Genomic DNA, 13,694 nt, shown 5'->3' with positions numbered 1-13,694 from the left:
ACACATGGTCTGTAAGTTGAATAGATCCATATATGGACTCAAGCAAGGTTCTAGAAGTTGGAACATCCGATTTGACTCTACGGTCAAAAGGTTTGGTTTTGAGCAAAATTCGGATGAACCCTGTATTTACAGGAAGACCAGTGGTGATAAGGTTATGTTTCTGGTTCTGTATGTAGATGACATTCTGCTCATTGGGAATGATGTAGGAATGTTAACTACGATAAAAGTATGGCTATCATAGCAGTTCTCCATGAAAGACCTTGGAGAAGCCTCCTATATACTGAGTCTTCGACTCTATAGAGATAGATCGAAGTGGATAATAGGATTATCCCAATCTGCTTATATTTACAAAATAGTCAAGAGATACAGCATGGAAAACTCCAAGAAAGGAAATGTTCCTTTCAGGCATGGAGTCAATCTCTCCAAGAAGATGTCTCCAAAGACCTCTAAGGAGATTGAGAGCATGAAAGATGTTCCCTATGCCTCAGCCATAGGGAGCATCATGTATGTCATGCTGTGCACTCATCCTGACATCGCCCAGGCAGTGAGTGTAGTGAGCAGATTCCAGGCCAACCCAGGGCAGGAGCATTGGACTGCTATGAAATGCATACTTAAGTACCTTCGAAGGACAAAAGAGTTTTGTCTCGTATTCGATGGTAGTTCACTACAGATCCAAGGGTATACAGATGTGGATTTCTAGTCTGATCCAGATGATAGAAAGTCTACATCTGGATATGTTTTCACGATAGGATCGTGTGTTGTTTGTTGGAAAAGCAGCAAACAGGGGTCCACAGCAGACTCCACAACCGAGGCCGAATACATTGCTGCAAGTGAAGCTGCCAAGGAAGCCGTGTGGATGAAGAAGTTCGTTCACGAATTGGGAGTAGTTTCGTCAAACACATCACCCATCACATTGTTGTGTGACAACAATGGAGCGATCGCTCAGGCTAAGGAGCCACGAGCCCACTTGAAGTCGAAGCACATCGAGAGGAAGTACCACGTACTCCAGGAGATTGTTGGTAGAGGGGATATCTTGATTCAGAAGGTAGCATTAGCAGAGAATGTAGTAGACCCATTGACTAAGCCACTGACACAGAAAGTGTTCGAGAAACACGTGGAAAGTATGGGACTCCGGCTTATACTAGATTGGACCTAAGTGCAAGTGGGAGCTGTTAGACAGTTGTATGACATTAGCTTCAATCAGAATTATGTACATTATGAATTTATTGTAAATGAATAAAGTACTCATTTGATTCATGTTCTTGTGGTGTGTTTCTGTGTAATACCCTTAAACAAGACATTTAATGAGACTTGTGTTAGCTTAGAATGTTCACAGCCATTGGGTAAGTCTGGGGCGATTTATCCTGCAACGCTAACACTGATGTGCAGCCAACTGTTGGGGTGGCTTGTCTCAGCTACCAGGGTGAGACCTGAAGGACATGCAGTGTAGAATTAATAGAACCTCTGAACCGGACCAGATTTCCAGTATTGCCCTGGACCTTGGAGATAGATGGGCATAACTGGAAAGTTACACCTGACCCCTAGATTCGATTATGATACTACACTAGGTGTTGGATTGCACTGTCTTTGATGTACCAATCAGTGAGATCCTTAACTGGGGTCAAAACCTGGGTATGTTGGGACAGTCCGAGAGTTCATCTTAGTGGGTGATCATAGTGACAGGATCAGCCCCTTTGTCGGACAAAGGTAATGATCGGGGATGCACTCTCTCTGATGGAAACCAAGACTGCCAGCAGCCGATTTCAATTGTTGAGATTTTGTTTTGCAAAATATATTTATATATAAAGATATATATATATATGTTATGGTTTCGAAATGATTTGCAAAAGATTTTAATTCCCGAGATCCATGTAAGCGGAGAGTGCAACACTGTTCCTTGCAGTCGAGGGAGAGGTCCTCCCTTGTCGGGCAGTGTTTGATAATTATGGGCTGAGAGGTTAAGTGTAAGACCATTGAGGATAATACCTAATGGGCTAGTCTTGCATCTGCCCACAGTCCCTGGGTGTTACAAGGTGGCTTGGCCCAGGGACCACTTAGGGTAAGTGTTGGGTCCATAAAGCCCACAAGATGGGTTTTAGGGGTGCACTGTCCATAATAGTGTATTCGGCCAGGCCTTGTAACAAAGGCTGGGCTGAACCCATGTGGCTGATGTGTAAATCAATGTTTGGGTCCCACGCCATACAAGGAAGCCCAACTGGGCAGCAGTTTGGAAGGCTAAGTGAGTACATAACCTTAAATGGGCCTTAAGCCCATTTTGAACTGGGCTGATTTGATCAGTCAATTAAAAGGGGCGAATTCTGAGATGCATCAGCTGATAGGATTGGGCCTAGACCCTATCCACTTAGAGAGTCCATGATCTAAATGAGATTTAGATCTGGAAGCCTCCTAATTAGATTAGGAGATGGCTGATCTGATTTGCAGATAAGATAAGGGTTATCTCTTATCAGTTAAAGGGACTTCTAATCCAAATTAGGAGCTGATCCCTTTAAGATTATGAAAGGAAAAAGGGGAGGAAATAGTTAGTGATTGACGTTCAATTTTCTTCAGAGCTGAAAATCACAAGAAGAGAGATTTCTGCACCCTTCGAATTCTCTCTTTCCGCCTCCTTCCTGCCGCCGCCATCACCTTCAGTTCGATCTCTAGTTCTTGGGAGAAATCAAGATCTGATCTTGATTCCAATTTTTTTTGGGAAAAGATTGGTTGGAGCTGTACTCACAAACCGTCCAGTTGATTCTTGCGAAGGGTCAAGTTCTTTAGGAAGAACATTGCTGATTCTGCTCCATCTTGCACTGTGCCATCTTCACTGGGAGCAGATTTTGGATCCTTCCTTGGGTGTGAACACCTCGATTGGGAGATATTGCTTCTCTGTATCAGGTACATCCTCCCTCCTACTCCTTTTGGTTCAGATCTGGTTTGGTTCTTGATTCAAGATTGATCATTGAAAAACATGTTTTTCAATTATAGGGAATTCGATTCCCTACAAAGATGGGATAAATTTTTGAAATTCGCCCTTTCCATTCCGCAAGACTTGGGCGTCCATGTGATGGATATCCCATCCCTTCATAATTAATTTTCAAACAATTATGTATTTTATGAATTATTAATTACTAAAATATCAAAATAAATTTTCATTATTTTAGTTATCTTATACATTTAATGTTGTTGGACAGTTTTGTATGCCCTTAGCTTCAATCGGAATGATGTACTTCATGAGTTTATTGTAAATGAATAAAAATGCATATTTGATTCATGTTCCCTTGGTATGTTTCTGTGTAATACCCTTAAATTGGACACTTAATGAGACTCGTGTTAGTTTAGAATGTTCACAGCCAGTGGGTCGGTCTGGGGAGACCTATCTGGATAAGGCTGACACTGTTGGGCCACCAAGTCGGTTGGGGTGGCCTGTCTCAGCTGCTAGGGTGAGACCCAAGGCACATACAGTGTAGGATTAATTGAATCTTTGAACTGGACCAGATTTACAGTATTGCCCTGGACCATAGAGATTGGTGGGCAAAACTTGAAAGTCACACCCGACCCCTAGACTCGATTATGATACTGCACTAGGTGTTGGATTGGGCTGTTTTTGATGTACCAATCAGTGAGATCATTAGCAGGGGTCAAAACCTGGGTATGTTGGGACAGTCTGAGAATTCATCTGAGTGGGGGATCATAGTGACAGGATCAGCCACTTTGTAGGACAAAGGTAATGATCGATGATGCACTCTCACTTATGGAAACCAAGACTGCCGCCGATTTCAATCGTTGAGATTTGTTTTGCAAAGTATATTTTATATGAGATATAAAAGTATATATATATATATTATGGTTTCTAAAATGTTTGCAAAAGGTTTTAATTCCTGTGATCCATATAAGTAGAGAGTGCAACACTGTTCATTGTAGCCGAGGGAGAGGTCCTCTCTTGTCGGGCAGTGTATGATCATAATGGGCTGAGAGGTTAAGTGTAAGATCATTAAGGATAATACCTGATGGGCTAATCTTGTACCTGCCCACAGTCCCTGGGTATTTCAAAGTGGTTTGGCCCAGGGACCACTTAGCATAAGTGTTGGGCCCCTAGAGCCCATTTGATGGGTTTCAGGGGGTGCACTCTCAATAGCAGTGTATTCGGCCAGGCCTTGTAACAAAGGTTGGGCCGAACCCATGTGGCTGATGTGTAGATCAATGCTTGGGTCTCATGCTATACAAGGAAGCCCAACTGGGCAGCACTTAGGAAGGTTAAGTGAGCACATAAGCTTAATGAGCTTAAAGCCCATTTCGAACTGGACTTATTTAATAAGTTAAATATGGGCGAATTCTGAGATGGATCAACAGATAGGATAGGGCCTTAACCCTATCCACTTAGAGAGTTTAGATCTAAATGTGATTTGGATTTGGAAACCTCCTAATAAGGTTAGGAGAAGGTTGATCCAATCTACAGATAAGATAAGGGTTTATCCTTATCACCTAAAGAGATGTTTTGATCCAAATAAGATTTGGATTAGCAACTCCTAATTGGATTAGGAGCTGAATCGACAGTGGCTCTTGCGCACACCATGGCTGATTGCACATCATTGCCATGGTGTCCCTTTTGGTCATTGGATGACCTCCCTCAGTGGTGGGCCCCACACCTGACCCTAGCCGATTTGGGCCCACCGAAGTCTGACTTTATGAAAGTCAGTGGGAGCCACTTGGGTTTGACCTAGATCAAACTAGGGCATAATTGACTGTTCCCTCCAGCTAATATGAGTGCATGTGATAGGGAGATTCATATGATGAACTCTCTAAAGGCCTTCCATCATTAGCATGAAGATGGGTCCTTCAGTAAAGAGGAAATGCACCAGAAAATGGGTTATCCATTTGCTATTGGGCTTCTCTGAATGTTTCATAAGATGATAGGGGCATCATAGACCGATGTGGGTGTTAGACAGTTTATGTATGCCCTTAGTTTCAATCCGATTTGATGTACTTTTGTTATTTAGTGGAAATAAATAAAGTGCATGTTTGATTCATGTTGTTTGGTTTAATTCTGTGTAAAACCCTAAAACTGGACATTTATAGAGATTTGTGTTAGTTTTAAATGTTCACAACCATTGGATAAGTCTGGGGAGATTTATCCTACCAAGGCTGATGCTGGTGTGCCACCAAGTGTTGGGATGGCCTGTCTCAGCCATCAGGGTAAAACCCGAGGCACATGCAGTATGGGATTACTTGAATCCTTGAACCAGACCAGATTTCTAGTCATGCCATAGACCTTGGAGATAGATGGGCAAAACTGGAAAGTTACACCTGACCCCTAGACTTGATTATGACACTTCACTAGGTGTCGGATCAGGCTGTCTTTGATATACCAATCAGTGAGATCCTTAGCGGGGATCAAAACCTGGGTATGTTGGGACAGTTTGAGAATTCATCTGAGTGGGTGATCATAGTGACAGGATCAGCCACTTTGTCGGACAAAGTGTAATGATCGGGAATGCACTCTCTCTGATGGAAACCAAACTGCCGGCAGTTGATTTCAATCGTTGGAATTTTGTTTTGCAAAATTAATATATATATATTTATATGTACGGTTTCAAATTGTTTGCAAATGGTTTTAATTCTTGGGATCCATGTGAGAGGAGAGTGCGGCACTGTTCCTTGCAGCCGAGGGAGAGGTCCTCTCTTGTCGGGCAGTGCTTGATCATTAAGGGCTGAGAGGTTAAGTGTAAGACCATTTAGGATAATACCTGATGGGCTAATCTTGCACCTGCCCACAGTCCCTGGGTTTTTATAAGATGGCTTGGCCCAGGGACCACTTAATGTAAGTGTTGGGCCCATAGGGTCCATGTGATGGACTCAAGGGGTTAATTGAGTTTTTCAGTGAATTCAGCTGGGCCTTGTATTAAAGGCTGGGCTGAACCCATGTGGCTGGTGTGTAGATCAATGCTTGGGTCCCACGCCATACAAAGAAGCCCAACTGGGTAGTAGATTGGAAAGTAATTAGACACTGAACACTTAATGGGCCAAAAGCCCATTTCAAGGTGGGCTGATATGATCACCCATCCATGGAGCGAATCTGAGATTAATGTTAGTAAAAGGATTGGGCCTTTAGCCTTATCCCCTATTGGAGACCAAATTCAAATTAGATTTGAATCTGGTAACCTCCTGATAAGATCAGGAGTAAGCTAACTTTGTCTGCAGATAGGATTAAGATAATCCCCTATCCAAATACTGATTTGGATTGGGATAACTCCTCATTAGGAGGTTTCTTAATCAAGAAGAAAGGAGGAGAAACCCTGAGAGAGAAATCATCAGATTTCGAACCACCTTTTGAAGAGATATAGGATATCTCCTGCGTTTTGAGATAGGATCTCATTCATACTCTAGAAAAAGAAGAAGAAGCAGTTCAGCCCTTTTTCACTTTTGGAGTTCTCCTCCTACTGCCGCCATCTACCTTTGCAAGATTTAATCTTTGCAGAAATAGAAAGTCAAGAAATCTGTTCTTGACATTAGTCTTGCAACAAAGACTAAAAGGATTAAGTGTTTAGTGTTTCCAGAGGATTCTTGTGAAGGATCCAGTGTGTAGGACGCATCCTGCTGGTTCTGTTCCATCCACAGCTGTGTCGTCTTCCGCAGGAATGGATCTTGGTGCATTCTTTGGGCGTGAACACCAACTTTGGGAGTTACTGCTTCTCCGGATCAGGTATATTCCTCCCATTTGTCTTTTGGTACAGATCTGGTTTGATTATGGTTCAAGTAGGATCCTTGAATATTGTATTCTAAATTTAGGGAATATGATTCCTAGTTGGGAGAAGGTAGGAAAATTTTTGAAATTCGCCCACCCATTCCGCAACCTTTATGGCGTCCATTAGATGGATCCTACCATTTCTTCAGTGGGAGGGGCTTCACCAAAAAATGGGAACTCTCTCACGGTACCTTGGCATTCACGAACATGATGGGTAAGCACTCTCTGGACAAAAAGGTTTACCTGAAAACAGCTCTGAACCTTGTCTGACAGAGGCCAAAAGGAAAGCTCATATGATGAGTGGATATGATCCATCACAGAAAGGTGGTGGGGTTATGCAGTTGAAACAGTTGGCTCCATGCACCCTATGTGATTTCCCACATTTCTAGAGACAACTCGCAGTCTCCTTCACTGAGAAAGGAAGGAAATCTCATAGATGAATAAATGGAAATGGAACGTAGATTAAAATCCATATCTATGTAATGAACATGAATCAAATTAGGTTGTTGACTGATGTTTGCTCTTTTATCAGAAAATGGCAAACAGATAATTTGCAAAGATGCTTGATGACAACAAGCTGAAGGGCCCAAACTATGCCGACTAGTACAGGAACCAAGAATACTGCCCCAGATCATCTGGAAGATAGGGCTTCTGAGACTTGGAGAAGAGAATACCTAGAATGCGAGGAGAAAAACTCCCTTGCCCACTGCTATATCATTGCCTCCTTGGACAACCCAATACAGAGGCAGTTCAATCAGATCGAACTTGCCAAGGACGTTTTGGACAGTGTCAGGACAATGTACGAAGAGCAGAATCATTCTACTTGGCAGAAGGTCTTGAAACAGTTCATGACCGCGCTGATGTCCAAGGGCCAACAAGTTCACGACCATTGTCTCCAAATGATGGGATATATCAACGAACTGGAGGCTCTTGGATCCGGGCTGGATCTAGTAACACAGATTGATGCTATTCTCAACTCTCTGCCTCCATCCTTTAATCCATTCATCATAAACTACAACATGAACAAGCTGAACGTCAGCTTGCTGGAACTCAGCAATATGTTGCAGAGGGCCGAAGAATTGATTAAAAAGGATGAGCCCATTGCCATGCTTGTTGAAAATGGAAAATCGGGCAAGAAAAGGAAGGCAAAGAGAAAGCCCCAGAAGAAGGCTGCCAAACCCAAGAAATAGTGGAAGGACAATGCATCAGATGCCTGTCATTTTTGCAAGAAGACCGGCCACTGGATAAGGAACTGTCCTGCCTACCTGGAATCCAAGAAAGGTAATCTCAAGACTTGTGTTATATTAACGAACTTATTGGTAGCTTCTACGTCCTGGTGTATTGACTTCGGGGCTTCAACTCATGCGTGTAACTCACTGCAGGGGTTCAAGGTAAGTAGAAGGCTAAGTGAAGGAGAAGTCACGCTCTACTTGGGGACTACTGCAACTGTTGCAGCCGCGGCCATAGGAACCGTGGAGTTACTTTTTAGAGAATGAACAATTGTACTGAAAGATTGCCTTTTTGTACAAAATTTAAGAAGAAATTTGATTTCTGTCTCAAAACTGTGTGCAGATGGTTATTCTGTCTTCTTTAGTAATATGATTACTATTAAAAGAAATAACAGATCCATCGCATACGGGGAACTGGAGAATGGTCTCTATGTTCTACATCCTTCTCTAGAAACTAACATAACCGAAACTACGTCGGCTGAAATTTCCAAAAGGAGAGCCCGTGATACAGTTAATCCCACGTGCCTGTGGCATTACCGACTTGGCCACATCGGTGTTGACCGAATCACAAGGTTGGTAAAGGATGGTCCTTTGGATTTTCTAACTGTAGAAGATCTTCCCACTTGTGAGCCTTGCCACCAAGGCAAGATGACTAAACGGCCATTTAACGGTAAGCCTGAAAAATGTACAGGTACACTTGACCTTATACATAGTGATGTGTGTGGTCCCCTGAGTGTTAGGACACGGAATCAACACGTGTATTTCATCACCTTCACCGATGATTTTTCACGATATGGTTACGTGTACCTAATGAGACACAAGTTTGAATCCTTTGAAAAGTTCAAAGAGTTCAGACAAGAGGTCAAGAAACAGTTAGGGAGAGAAATTAAAGCCCTTCAATCAGATCGAGGTGGTGAGTATCTCTCTGATGAATTCAGGGACTACTTAAAGGACAATGGGATAGTATCACAATCAGCTCCTCCTGCTACACCACAACTTAACGGTGTTTCAGAGAGGAGGAATAGGACCTTATTGGATATGGTCCGGTCACTTCTCATACACTCACAGTTACCCACATCCTTTTGGGGTTACGCGTTAGAGACTACGATTTACATGCTGAATCAGGTTCCAACCAAATCGGTTCCAAACACTCCATATGAACTTTGGACCGGAAAGAAACCAAGTGTCAGACACTTAAAGATTTGGGGTGTCCAACACACGTTAAAAGAACAAATGCAGACAAGTTGGAATCCAAGACCAGCCGTTGCTTATTTGTAGGCTACCCAAAAGACTCTGTGGGTTACCTATTCTATGACCCAAGTGAGCAGAAGGTGTTCTGCAACCGAAATGCACAATTCTTGGAAACCGATTATATCCCGGACACCCATCGTCAGGAAATAGTTCTTGATGAGGAGAGCACAGGAGCAGTGGGAGATGTCCTACAAGTTCCAGGTAGTGACCAACCTAGAAGATCCACTCGGGTATCCAGGCCACCAGTCCATTATGGTTATGACCAGGGTAGTTACCTGGTGGAAACCTTGACTAGTGAGGAGGATCCCGTGACTTACGCGGAAGCTATGTTGGATATAGATTCCCAGAAGTGGGTGGAGGCCATGAGAGCAGAGATGGACTCAATGGAGACCACTGGAGTCTGGACTCTAATAGATCCGCCCTCCGGGGTAAAAGCAATCGGTTGCAAATGGATTTACAAGAGAAAAAAGGGCCCCGATGGTAGGGTTGAGACCTTCAAAGCTCGTCTAGTGGCGAAAGGGTACACTCAGAAAGAGGGCATCGATTATGAGGAAACCTTTTCGCCAGTGGCCATGCTTAAATCCATTAGGATCCTGCTAGCTGTAGCAGTATACCATGGTTATGAGATTTGGCAGATGGATGTCAAAACTGCATTCCTGAATGGAGATCTTACTGAAGATATCTATATGCAGTAGCCACAAGGCTTCATTGCTGCAGGTCAAGAAAACATGGTATGTAAACTTAATAGATCCATTTATGGACTTAAGCAAGCTTCTAGAAGTTGGAACATCCGTTTTGACTCTGCTGTCAAATCGTTTGATTTCAAGTAGAATCCAGATGAACCCTGTGTTTACAGGAAGTATAGTGGAGATAAGGTTACCTTCTTGGTTCTGTATGTAGATGGCATTCTACACATTGGGAATGATGTAGGAATGTTAACTACGGTGGATGTATGGCTTTCACAGCAATTCTCCATGAAAGATCTTGGAGAAGCCTCCTATATACTAGGTCTTCGACTCTATAGAGATAGATCAAAGCGGATAATAGGATTATCCCAATCTGCTTACATTGACAAAATATTCAAAAGATACAGCATGGAAAACTCCAAAAAAGGAAATGTTCCTTTCAGGCACGGAGTCACTCTCTCCAAGAAGATGTCTCCCAAGACTTCTCAGGAGATTGATGGCATGAAAGACATTCCCTATGCATCTGCCGTAGGGAGCATCATGTATGTCATGCTGTGCACTCGCCCTGACATTGCTCAGGCAGTGAGTGTAGTAAGCAGATTTCAGTCCAACCCAGGGCAGGAGCACTGGACTGCTGTGAAAAATATACTTAAGTACCTTCGAAGGACAAAAGAGTTTTGTCTAGTATTCGACGGTAGCTCACTACAGATCCAAGGGTATACAGATGCCGATTTCCAGTCAGATCCAGACGATAGAAAGTGAGGCAGCCGCAAGTGAGGCTGCCAAAGTAGACGTGTGGATGAAGAAATTCGTTCACGAGTTGGGAGTAGTTCTGTCCAGCACATCACCCATCCCGTTGTTGTGTGACAACAATGGAGCCATTGCTCAGGCTAAGGAGCCACGAGCCCACTCGAAGTCAAAGCACATCGAGAGGAAGTACCACGTACTGCGGGAGATTGTTGGTAGAGGGGACGTCTAGATTCAGAAGGTAGCGTCAGCGTAAAATGTAGCAGACGCATTGACGAAGCCATTATCATAGAAAGTGTTTGAGAAACACATGGAAAGCATGGGACTCTGGCTTGTACCTTATTGGACCTAAGTGCAAGTGGGAGCTGTTAGACAGTTTTGTATGCCCTTAGCTTCAATCAGAAGGATGTATTTTATGAGTTTATTGTAAATGAATAAAAGAGCATATTTGATTCATGTTCCCTTGGTATGTTTCTATGTAATACCCTTAAACTAGACACTTAATGAGACTCGTGTTAGTTTAGAATGTTCACAGCCAGTGGATCGGTCTGGGGAGACCTATCCTGATAAGGCTGACATTATTGTGCCACCAAGTCGGTTGCGGTGGCCTGTCTCAGCTACCAGGGTGAGACCCTAGGCACATACAGTGTAGGATTAATTGAATTTTTGAACTGGACCAGATTTCCAGTATTGCCCTGGACCTTGGAGATTGATGGGCAAAACTGGAAAGTTACACCCGACCCCTAGACTCGATTATGATACTGTACTAGGTGTCGGATTGGGCTATTTTTGATATACCAATCAGTGAGATCCTTAGAGGGGGTCAAAACCTGGGTATGTTGGGATAGTCTGAGAATTCATTTGGGTGGGTGATCATAGTGACAGGATCAGCCAAAGGTAATGATCGGGGATGCACTCTCACTGATGGAAACAAAGACTGCCGGCAGCCAATTTCAATCGTTGAGATTTGTTTGGCAAAGTATATTTTATATGAGATATAAAAGTATATATATATTATGGTTTCTAAAATGTTTGCAAAAGGTTTTAATTCTCGGGATCCATATAAGTAGAGAGTGCAACACTGTTCCTTGCAGCCGAGGGAGAGGTCCTCTCTTGTCGGGTAGTGTATGATCATTATGGGCTGAGAGGTTAAGTGTAAGACCATTAAGGATAATACCTAATGGGCTAATCTTGCATCTGCCCACAGTCCCTGGGTGTTACAAGGTGGTTTGGCCCAGGGACCACTTAGGGTAAGTGTTGGGCCCATAGAGCCCATTTGATGGGTTTCAGGGGGTGCAATGTTCATAGCAGTGTATTCGGCCAGGCTTTGTAACAAAGGCTGGGCCGAACCCATGTGGCTGATGTGTAGATCAATGCTTGGGTCCCACGCCATACAAGGAAGCCCAACTGGGTAGCAGTTAGGAAGGTTACGTGAGCACATAAGCTTAATGGGCTTAAAGCCCATTTCGAACTGGACTGATTTAATAAGTTAAATATGGGCGAATTCTGAGATGGATCAACAGATAGGATAGGGCCTTAACCCTATCCACTCAGAGAGTCCAGATCTAAATGTGATTTGGATCTGGAAACCTCCTAATAAGATTAGGAGAAGGTTTATACAATCTGCAGATAAGATAAGGGTTTATCCTTATCACCAAAAGAGATGTTTTGATCCAAATAAGATTTGGATCAGCAACTCCTAATTGGATTAGGAGCTGATCCTTTGGGGTTAAAAAGAAGGAGGGGGCGGCAGCCTTTAGAGAAGACACATAATCAGATCCTCTTCAGAGCTGAAATCAAAGAAGAAAGATTTCTGTAATCCCTACAAAAGATCTTTTTTGCCGCCTCTTTCCTGCAGCCGCTAGACATCCAGTTTGATCTCCAGTTGAGGGAGAAGTCAAGATTTGATCTTGACATCAGTTCTTTGAGAAAGAATTGATAGGAAGTTGTGCTCACATGCCATCCTGCTGTTTCTTGCGAAGGACAGAGTTCTTGGAGAAGAACACTGCTGATTCTGCTCCATCCTACATTGCGCCATCTTCAGTGGGAGCAGTCTTTGGATCCTTCCTTGGACGTGAACACCTTCGTTGGGAGATATTATTTCTCCGTACCAGGTATAATCCTCTCCTACTCCTTTTGGTTCAGATCTGGTTCAGTTTATGGTTCAAGATTGATCCTTGAAAATATGATTTTCTAAATAGGGAATGCGATTCCCAGTCGAAAGGGAGAGAAAAATTTTTGAAATTCGCCCCTTTATTCCGCAAGATTTGGGCGTCCATACGATGGATCTCTCATCCCTTCAAATGTTTGGGAAGTTTTCAACTTTGTTACAATGATAAAAATGAGGGGGCTGGGTAGGGTGAATGTAAACCCATATTGAACTTGGCTTGTATTTATATTTCATTATTTTAAAATTAAATTTAAAACAAGTTCAAATAAATAACTTTTACTTTTATTAAATTTTAATTTATTTAGTAAATTATTATTGATGCAAAATTTAAGCGATGATATTATGCTAAGTTTATTACTGTTTAAAATTTTTAATCTTGTTAGAATTTGTTATTATTAATTAATAAGTATAATATGACTGTGATTAATTTTAACAATTATCATTGTTAAAATTAAAAAAAATAGTAATTTATTTTGAATTTCTATTTTGTTAATCTTTTTTAAATTAAAATTATTACAGTATAATCTAAAATTATTATAATTAAATTTTAAATTTTTAATAACGATATGGAAAATATAATGTACAATTCTAATATTTTAATTATTAAATTTTATTACTTTTATTATTTGTCTTATTGTATTATTTATTTTATTCTTATTAGTCTTTTAGATATTTTTACTCATTCTATTAGTATTTTAGATAGAGAAAGAGAGATTGGGAATGTGTGTGTGTGTGTGTGAGAGAGAGAGAGAGAGAGAGAGAGATTTTAGGAATAAGATTAAGAATGCCACAGAGTATGGTAGTCGTGCAAATTTCTTTACCCATTTCTGAACCCTTCTATGTACCCTTGATCCCAAACCTATCCAACT

This window comes from Nelumbo nucifera, chromosome 1 (assembly GCF_055504915.1).
Source record: "Nelumbo nucifera cultivar China Antique chromosome 1, China Antique-T2T, whole genome shotgun sequence".
NCBI classification, from domain to species: Eukaryota; Viridiplantae; Streptophyta; class Magnoliopsida; order Proteales; family Nelumbonaceae; genus Nelumbo; species Nelumbo nucifera.
Note: the sequence above shows the minus strand (reverse complement) of the source record.